Here is an 8267-nt window from a genome sequence, read left to right on the forward strand (position 1 = left end):
AAATTTTTTACACATTGTAGGTAACGATTTGAGAAATCGGTTTACCTCTTGGTTATACCGTCGTTCTGCATCAACAACTAGTCGGTGCCTCCATAGAGTTTTGCAGGAGATTATATCATTAGAAGGTTGTTATATCAAACAACCTAAAGGTGATATTGTACCAAAATAAATTTAAGAAAAAAAGAGATTTTATCCTTTTTTATAGATTGTATTAGTGCAATTGACGGAACACATGTACGTGTCAAAGTACCTAATAAGGATGCCCCTAAATATCGTGGTCGTAAGGGATACCCGACAATAAATGTACTGGCTGCTTGTACATTTGATTTAAGGTTTACATACGTGTTAACTGGATGGGAGGGTATGGCATCCGACTCTAGAATTATAAAGAATGCATTTAGTAAAGATGATAAGTTAGTTATTCCTACGGGTAATTTCTTAAACCGAATTTAATTAATTGTGTAATTATTTATTGTAATACTAATTACAACTTGTTTATAGGTAGATATTGTTAGTAGACGCGGGTTTACCTCATACAAGTACCCTAATGACACCATATAGAGGTGCTAGGTATAATTTGAAAGAGTACTCCACTCGTGCCCCTCAGTATGCAAAGGAGTTGTTTAACCTTCATCATGCATCATTACGTAACACAATTGAACGAGAATTTGGTGTCCTAAAGAAGAGGTTTCCTATCATTAGAAGTACGACAGAACCATTTTACTCTTGCGAAACACAGTCTGACATATTTTTGGCATGTTGTATTTTACACAACTTTTTACTTGAGGAAGACCGTGACAAAGATCTTGAAGATGAGGTCATACAAGAGGTGTTACATGGATCACAAAAGATGTACATGAGGGAAGTACCGAATATGAACAACTAAGGAACACAATTGCAACTAACATGTGGACTAACTACATGATGTATCCAAACACCGAAATAGATATGTCAAAGTAGTTTTAGAAAAGTACTATTGAGTATTTCATATTTATTCTGTATTGATTGTTATGGTTTCAGTTAATTGGTGATTTGGTTATTTTTTAATTACTTGTGTGTGCATATACTAATTTTATTTAGCATAAGCATCCATTTACATATGTGAAACTTTGTTATGTTACCATGTAGAAAGTCATAATGAGCAAACATGAAGCAACCGTAAAGAAGGAAACACTAAAGTGGACGGAAAATATGGATAACGCATTCATACAAGCTATGGTGACACAAAAAGATAATGGCAATAGGGTTAATGGACATTTTACCTCAAATGCATACGACAATATAGTTGAGGAGCTGAGCACGAAGTTTAAAATGAATGTTTCCAAAAAACATTTGAAGAACCGATTAAAAACGTTGAAAGAACATTTTTTCTAAATGGTACGATTTGATTCGTGGAACGTCATTGAGTGGATTCTCATGGAATTCAACTACTCAATTAATTGAAGCAGAGGATGAAGTCTGGGATAAATTAATACAGGTAATATTTAATTTAACTAGACATTTATATGGTTTCAACTCACCCTGGTTCGGTGTTCGGGTGCGGTTAAAAAACCCACCCCTAATTTAATTATATACATGAATATTTTGATTTTCGTTTATAAAAATAATTATCTTGATTTTGTTAAATAGTTGAACCTTGAATCTGAAGCGTTGAGGACGAAGAAAGTCTCAAACTTTAATGAAATGCTAGAACTTTTTGCAAAGGACAGGGCATCAGGTACACAAGCTGAGACTGCTAAAGAGAGAAATGCACGATTCCAAAAGAATGACAACATTAACTTAGAAACTTTCCAGAAGTGGATGATTTCTGTGCTACAAATGATGTAATACTGAAACCCAGTTTGATAATGACGATGATATTCAAGTGGTACATCCTACATCTTCTCTAGCTGAGCAGTCCTCAAGTGTAAAGAAATGTAAGACTAGAAAAAGGAATGTAAAGAAATGTAAGACTAGAAAAAGGAAAGCTGAGCAAGAAAATGAAGATTTAGCCTCTATGATTATGAATAGGGTTGGTAGTGTGGCTAATGCTATATTAGAAGGCAATAAAATACTAGACAGAGTTTATCATCGCGAGTACATAGGAGAGCAAATTTACAATGCATGGAACCAATGGGTTTGGAATCCCATGAAATAAGGAGGGATTTAAGGTACTTGGTGGCCAACCAAGCGGATGCACGGGCGTTATTTAGTTTTCCTCCTCAGATTCGGTTGGGCTTGCTGAGAGATATGATGGATTCGGGTAAGTAAACGAGTTTCTGATGCGTTTATTTAGTTGAAGTTTTTCTTTTTTTTTAGCAACTTCATACATTTATGACTATTTCTTTGTTGGGTATTTTACTATTTCTTTATGGATCTTTGGATTGTTTATGATGCTAATTTACATTAGATTTTGAGATTGTTTATAGGATGTAAGTTCAGGCATGATGTAAGTCCACTTTGTTTGAAACCACTTATATCAAATATTGGTTTAAATTTAGTATTATTAGTATTAGTGATCATTCACATTGACACTAACATTAGAAGGATTTCTAAGATACTCTATCACTGCTATATACATTAGGCATAAGATGTGTTGAAGGGCAGTTTGGGGATTTCTGTCAATATGGAAGTGCTTGAAACTGCATGTCAAAATTAAAGTTAACAAAGTAAAAAAGAAATCTGTCCAAAACAGTGTTTGACACAAAACAATAATGTATATTGTGTTTTGTGTGGTTAATCACGTCTTCTTTGGCCTGTTTACGGTACAAAACGAGCTTAAGCCGGGCTTAGGCCCGTTTAAGGTTTCTCTCGAAATAATTAAAAAAATGTATATAAATTAATTAATAATTAGTTAACAAGTCAAGCCCACTCTTGAGAAAACAACTCACGAGTCGAGCTCAAATTATAGAAACAGAACTTAACACGAGCTGACAAATTGTATATCATATTAAAGTTGAAGAAGACTGTTGTTTTGGTAATTAGTTATTAGGTGTTTGTGTAAGTTCAGGCATGATGCAAGTCCACTTTGTTTGAAACAACTTATATCAAATACTGGTTTAAAGTTTAGTATTATTAGTATTAGTGATCATTCGCATGTATATGACACTGACATAAAAAGAATTTCTAATATACTTTATGACTGCTATATACCTTAGGCATAAGATGTGTTGAAGGGCAGTTTGGGAATTCTGTTAATATGGAAGTGCTTGAAACTGTAGGTCAAAATTAAAGTTAACACAGTAAAAAAGAAATCTGTCCCAAACAGCGTTTGACACAAAACTATAATGTATATTATGTTTTGTGTGGTTAATCACGTCTTCTGTGGCCCATTTACGGTACAAAACGAGCTTAAGCCGAGCTTAGGCCCGTTTAAGGTTTTTCTCAAAATATTTAAAAAAATGTATATAAATTAATTAATAATTAGTTAACAAGTCGAGCCCACTCTTGAGAAAACAACTCACGAGTCGAGCTCGAGTTATAGAAAAAGAGCTTGAAACAAGCCGAACAAATTGTATATCATATTAAGAGTTGAAGAAGACTGTTGTTTTGGTAATTGGTTATTAGGTGTTTGTGTGTGTCTGTTTATCTGAATTTAAATTATAAAGCCTAAATTGTCAAATAGGTTGATGCTTAGAAAAATAAAAACCTTAAATTCACAATTTATGATGACTTGAAATTCATGAATATGCAAATTGCTTATGTTTTAAGCTGCAGAGTATCTATTTTTGGTTTCTGGATGACATTCAAATTGTCCTTATTGGCCATGCAAGCGGATTGATTAACTTCATGTACACATCATATCGAGCTTGACTTATTTCAAGCTGTTGTTAGTTAATTTATATATAGTATCGTATAGTTTTCATTTATTCAATAGCATATTTATTAAGTTGTTTTTATCATAGTTTGGTATATTATAGTAGACTAATACTTATTATATAGACAGATGCTTAATATATTAAATAGAACTTATAAATATATTATACATGCCCTTTTAACTCGCAAGCCAGCTTAAGCTCAATAAGGGAAGCTCGGGCTCGGGCTCGCTTATTGAACAAGCTTATTTTAGGTGTGAGCTTGGGCTTGGGATCGAGCTCGTTTAAGCTTCATTTTAGTAAAGCGCAAAGCGAGACAATATCGAGTAACTCATGAGCGGCTTGGCTCGTGTACACTCATGAGCCAATATCTAGTTTAAGTAAAAGGGTATAATAGTAAAAGTGTAACTTTCTTTTCTATTTCTCTCCACTCGGGAACACACAAAATATTTAATATTCTTTCCTTTTCTCTTCTTTTCATTAAACACAGGAATATGATATCATTTTTCTTTTTTCCTTTAATTTCTATCCTAATTCCCCTTCTTTTCTCTTCTCTCATTAAATTAAACTCGGGAACAGAGCGTTAAGGGGTATTTATACTCCCTAAGCTCATGAGCCTTAGGCCCATCTTCATCTAAGTCAATGATTTAATTCCATCTATTTTAACCCACTATCCTTTTATCATTTTTGTTATATTATTATTATTATTATTATTATTATTATTATTATTTCTCTAATAACTTAAATTAATTCTTCCAACGTAAATAATCTTTAAATATTATTCATAGAAATTAGGGATGCTAAATGTGTTGCTGTTCACATGGAAGGAGATGCAATTCAGTGGCACAGGGCTTTCATGCACATACGGGTGCTACCGTATATGAAGTTCCATGGGAAGATTATGTATGAGCTATTTCGGCTCATTTTTCTAACGCTATGTTTGAGGATCCTTTGGAAGAACTAGCTTCCCTCAATTAAATGGGTTCTTTGCAGGATCTTAATACCACGTTTGATTCATTGTTTAATAAGGTAACATTGAGTGAAACACAAGTTGTGAGCCTCTAACTTAAGGCTCTTAAGCCAGACATTAGGGGGTGGTTAAGATGTTTAAACCGCACACTTTGCACGAGGCATATGGGTTGGCTAAAACGCAAGCATTAAACAATGAGAATTTGGAAGATAAATTTAATATAGGGAAGCGGGATGGGGTAAACATGAGAGGCAATCCAAATTCTAAGATCACACCACCTACCAATGCTACCAGACTGCCACTACTACCCACCCCCAACCAAACGACCACTACCGTTTTTAAACCAATGAGCGGGTCACGCCGTCTCACAAGTAAAGAGTTGCATCAAAAACGAGTCAAGGGGGGGGGGGGGGTGGTGCATGGAAAAATTTGTACCCGGGCATAAATGCCCCCGAAACTGCAACCAAATTCACATTATTGAAGTGGAATGAAGATGAGCCCGAGGTAGAGGAAACGGGTTTTGAAGATGACGAGAAGGAGCACCAAATTTCTATCCATCCACTAACGGGTCTTCCCTCTTACTCCACCATGAGAGTCTGGGCCCAGTTGGAACTCGGCAAACTCCATATTCTTATCGACTCGGGTTCCACCCAAAAATTTATGGACAATAAGTTGGCAAAGAAGTTACAATGCACGATAAGAGATATCCAGCCGATCAATGTAAAAGTGGCAAATGGTAAAACGCTCGGTTGCACTCAACTTTGTCCAGATTTCCAATGGACAATGCAAGGTCATTGGTTCACCGTCGAGGCTTTGCTTATCGATTTAGAGAAATATGACATGATTTTGGGAATCCAATGGCTCCTTCCGCTACATAATATTCTTTGGAATTTTCAAAATATGATAATGCAATTCCAAATTGACAGCAACCCTTGTGAACTAAAAGGGCTCCAAAACAACAAATTTTTGGTTTGCTCAGGAGAAAAGGTGGATGAGCTAGTGCAGAAACATTCTAAGGGCGGGTCTATACAGATGTTTAGTCTTCAACTTTCGAATTCGTTTTCCGAACCTATGTGCCATTCTAATGTGCTTTGTGACCCAGGGCAACTGCAAGGAAACCAACCTTGGGTGAGGGTGGTTAAATAGTTTCCAAAGGTGTTCCAGATGCCAAAAGGGTTGCCACCTCGCAGACCGTTCGACCACAAAATTGTGTTGAATGAGGGTACCAGTCCCATAAGCCTACGACCGTATCGATACCCCGCGATACAGAAAGATGTAATAGAAAAGACGACACGGGAAATTTTGGATGTCGGGGTTATTCGTAACAGTCAAAGCTCCTTCACATCCCCAGTGGTGTTGTTTAAAAAAAAAGATGGACAATGGTGGATGTGCATGGATTACTGACGACTTAATGATGCAACCATTAAAGATAAGTTTCCCATTCCATTAATTGAAGAGTTATTGGACGAGTTAGGGGGGCCACGGTTTTTTCTAAACTAAACTTGTGTTCGGGGTATCATCAAGTTCGAATGGCTGCTGAAGATGTTCATAAAACAGCATTCCGTACTCAGGAGGGACATTCGAGTTCCTTGTGATGTCGTTCGGGTTGACAAACGCACCGGCAACATTTCAAGTGCTAACAGAATAACGTTTTTCGAACGCTTTTACGCAAATGGGTGATTTTTTTTTACGATATTCTGGTTTATAGTCGTGATCAAGAGCAACATGTGCAACATTTACAACAAGTTTTATCTACCATGAAGGATCATGGGTTATTTTCAAAGGAGTGGAAGTGTGTGTTCGGGGTCGTGCGGTTGATAATCTTGGACACGTCATCTTGGGGGAAGGGGTAAAGACAGACCCGTCTAAAATCGAGGTTGTCCGACAATGGCACCTCTTAAAACGCTTAAGCAACTTCGTGGGTTTTTGGGTTTAGTCGGCTACTGCCGACGTTTCATATGTTCTCACTCACAAATTTTTGAAAGAAGATGGATTCCAATGGGAAAAGAAGCACAAAATGCTTTTGAGCAACTTAAAGTTGCTTTTTCTTCAGCTCTCATGTTAGCTCTTCCAGATTTCTCTAAGCAAATGGACGTGTCGGCGTGTGGGCTAGGGGCAGTTTTAATGAAAGAGCGTCACCCAGTCTCTTTCCTTAGTAAGGCACTATCTCCCCCCTTTCTGTTTACGAGAAGAAACTTCTTGCTATTATGTTAGCGGTTAAGTAGTGACACTACTACCTTGTCACCGGGCCATTCATTACACGCACTAATCAGAGGAGTTTTAAACATCTCTTAACCCAAAAGGTCACGACACCGTTGCAACATAAATGGCTCGCGAAACTCATGGGGTACGACTATATCATCGAGTATAAAAAAGGAAGGGAAAATGTAGCCGCTGATGCGTTATCAAGGGTTCAAGGGACTACTCTTTTTTCCATATCCATCTCGCAAATCGAGCCATTATTGCCACAAAGAATAAATAATAATCAAATGAATGATGTACATGTTCAAGAAATTGTGAAGAAAATTCAAACAGAAGGGGATTTGCCAAATTTTATGGGTGGCGATGAAGTACTAAGGGCTGATATTATATAAAATTGCCATGAGTCACCTATAGGGAGTCACTCTGGGGTGACGGCGATGACGCATCGCATCAAAGGGTTGTTCTCGGGGAAGGGAATTACAAAAGGGGCCAGGCAACTAGTGAGGAAATGTGATGTTTGTTTGAGAGCTAAACATGAGAATGTAGCTTCACCTGGGTTATTACAACCATTACCTATTCCCGACATATCAATGGATTTCATTGGCGCTTACTAAAGGTGAAGGGGTAGGATACGATATTCCTAGTGGTGGACCGTTTGACTAAATATAGCCATTTCATGGTATTGGGTCACCCATTCTCGGGTAAGGAGGTAGCCCAGGTATTTCTTGATAACATTTTTAAATTACATGGTTGTCCAAACTCTATAATCTCGGATCGAGACCCGGTATTTTTAAGCTCGTTTTGGCAAGAATTCTTGAAGTTACAGGGGGTAGCGGCCAAATTATCAACCGCCTACCATCCACAAACGGACGGCCAAACGGAGGTGGTAAACCGTTGTTTAGAAAGGTATTTGCTATGGTGATGGAGCGTCCACATTAGTGGGTCAAATGGGTTTCGTTAGCTGAATGGTGGTATAACACTATGTTTCACTCAGCCTTGGGTAAGTCGCCGTACGAGGCGTTGTACGGGTTTCATCCACCTTTACACATTCCCAAGGATACGACTAACAACGGTGTAGATGAGCTCATGCAAGACCGAGAGGCGACGATCAAAATATTGAAACAATCCCTATTGAAAGCTCAAAACCGGATGAAGCAACAATCATATAAACACCGGACCGAAAGGGTATTCGAAACAGGTACTTGGGTATATCTTAAGCTCCAACCATACATGCAAAATACGTTGCGGGTTTATAAACACTCCAAGCTTACTCCCAAGTATTTTGGTCCCTTTCTTATCAT

The 8267-nt window shown here is 37.4% G+C and overlaps 1 pseudogene; it reads left to right on the forward strand.

Annotated features, from left to right (window-relative positions):
* The first annotated feature begins 983 nt into the window (after positions 1–983).
* Positions 984–2009, forward strand: LOC143586434 (uncharacterized; annotated as a pseudogene).
* The last annotated feature ends 6258 nt before the right edge of the window (positions 2010–8267 follow it).

The sequence above is a fragment of the Bidens hawaiensis genome, unplaced genomic scaffold (assembly GCF_021521415.1).
Source record: "Bidens hawaiensis isolate Kalapana, Puna unplaced genomic scaffold, B.hawaiensis_p1.1 tig00034652_1, whole genome shotgun sequence".
Lineage (NCBI taxonomy): Eukaryota > Viridiplantae > Streptophyta > Magnoliopsida > Asterales > Asteraceae > Bidens > Bidens hawaiensis.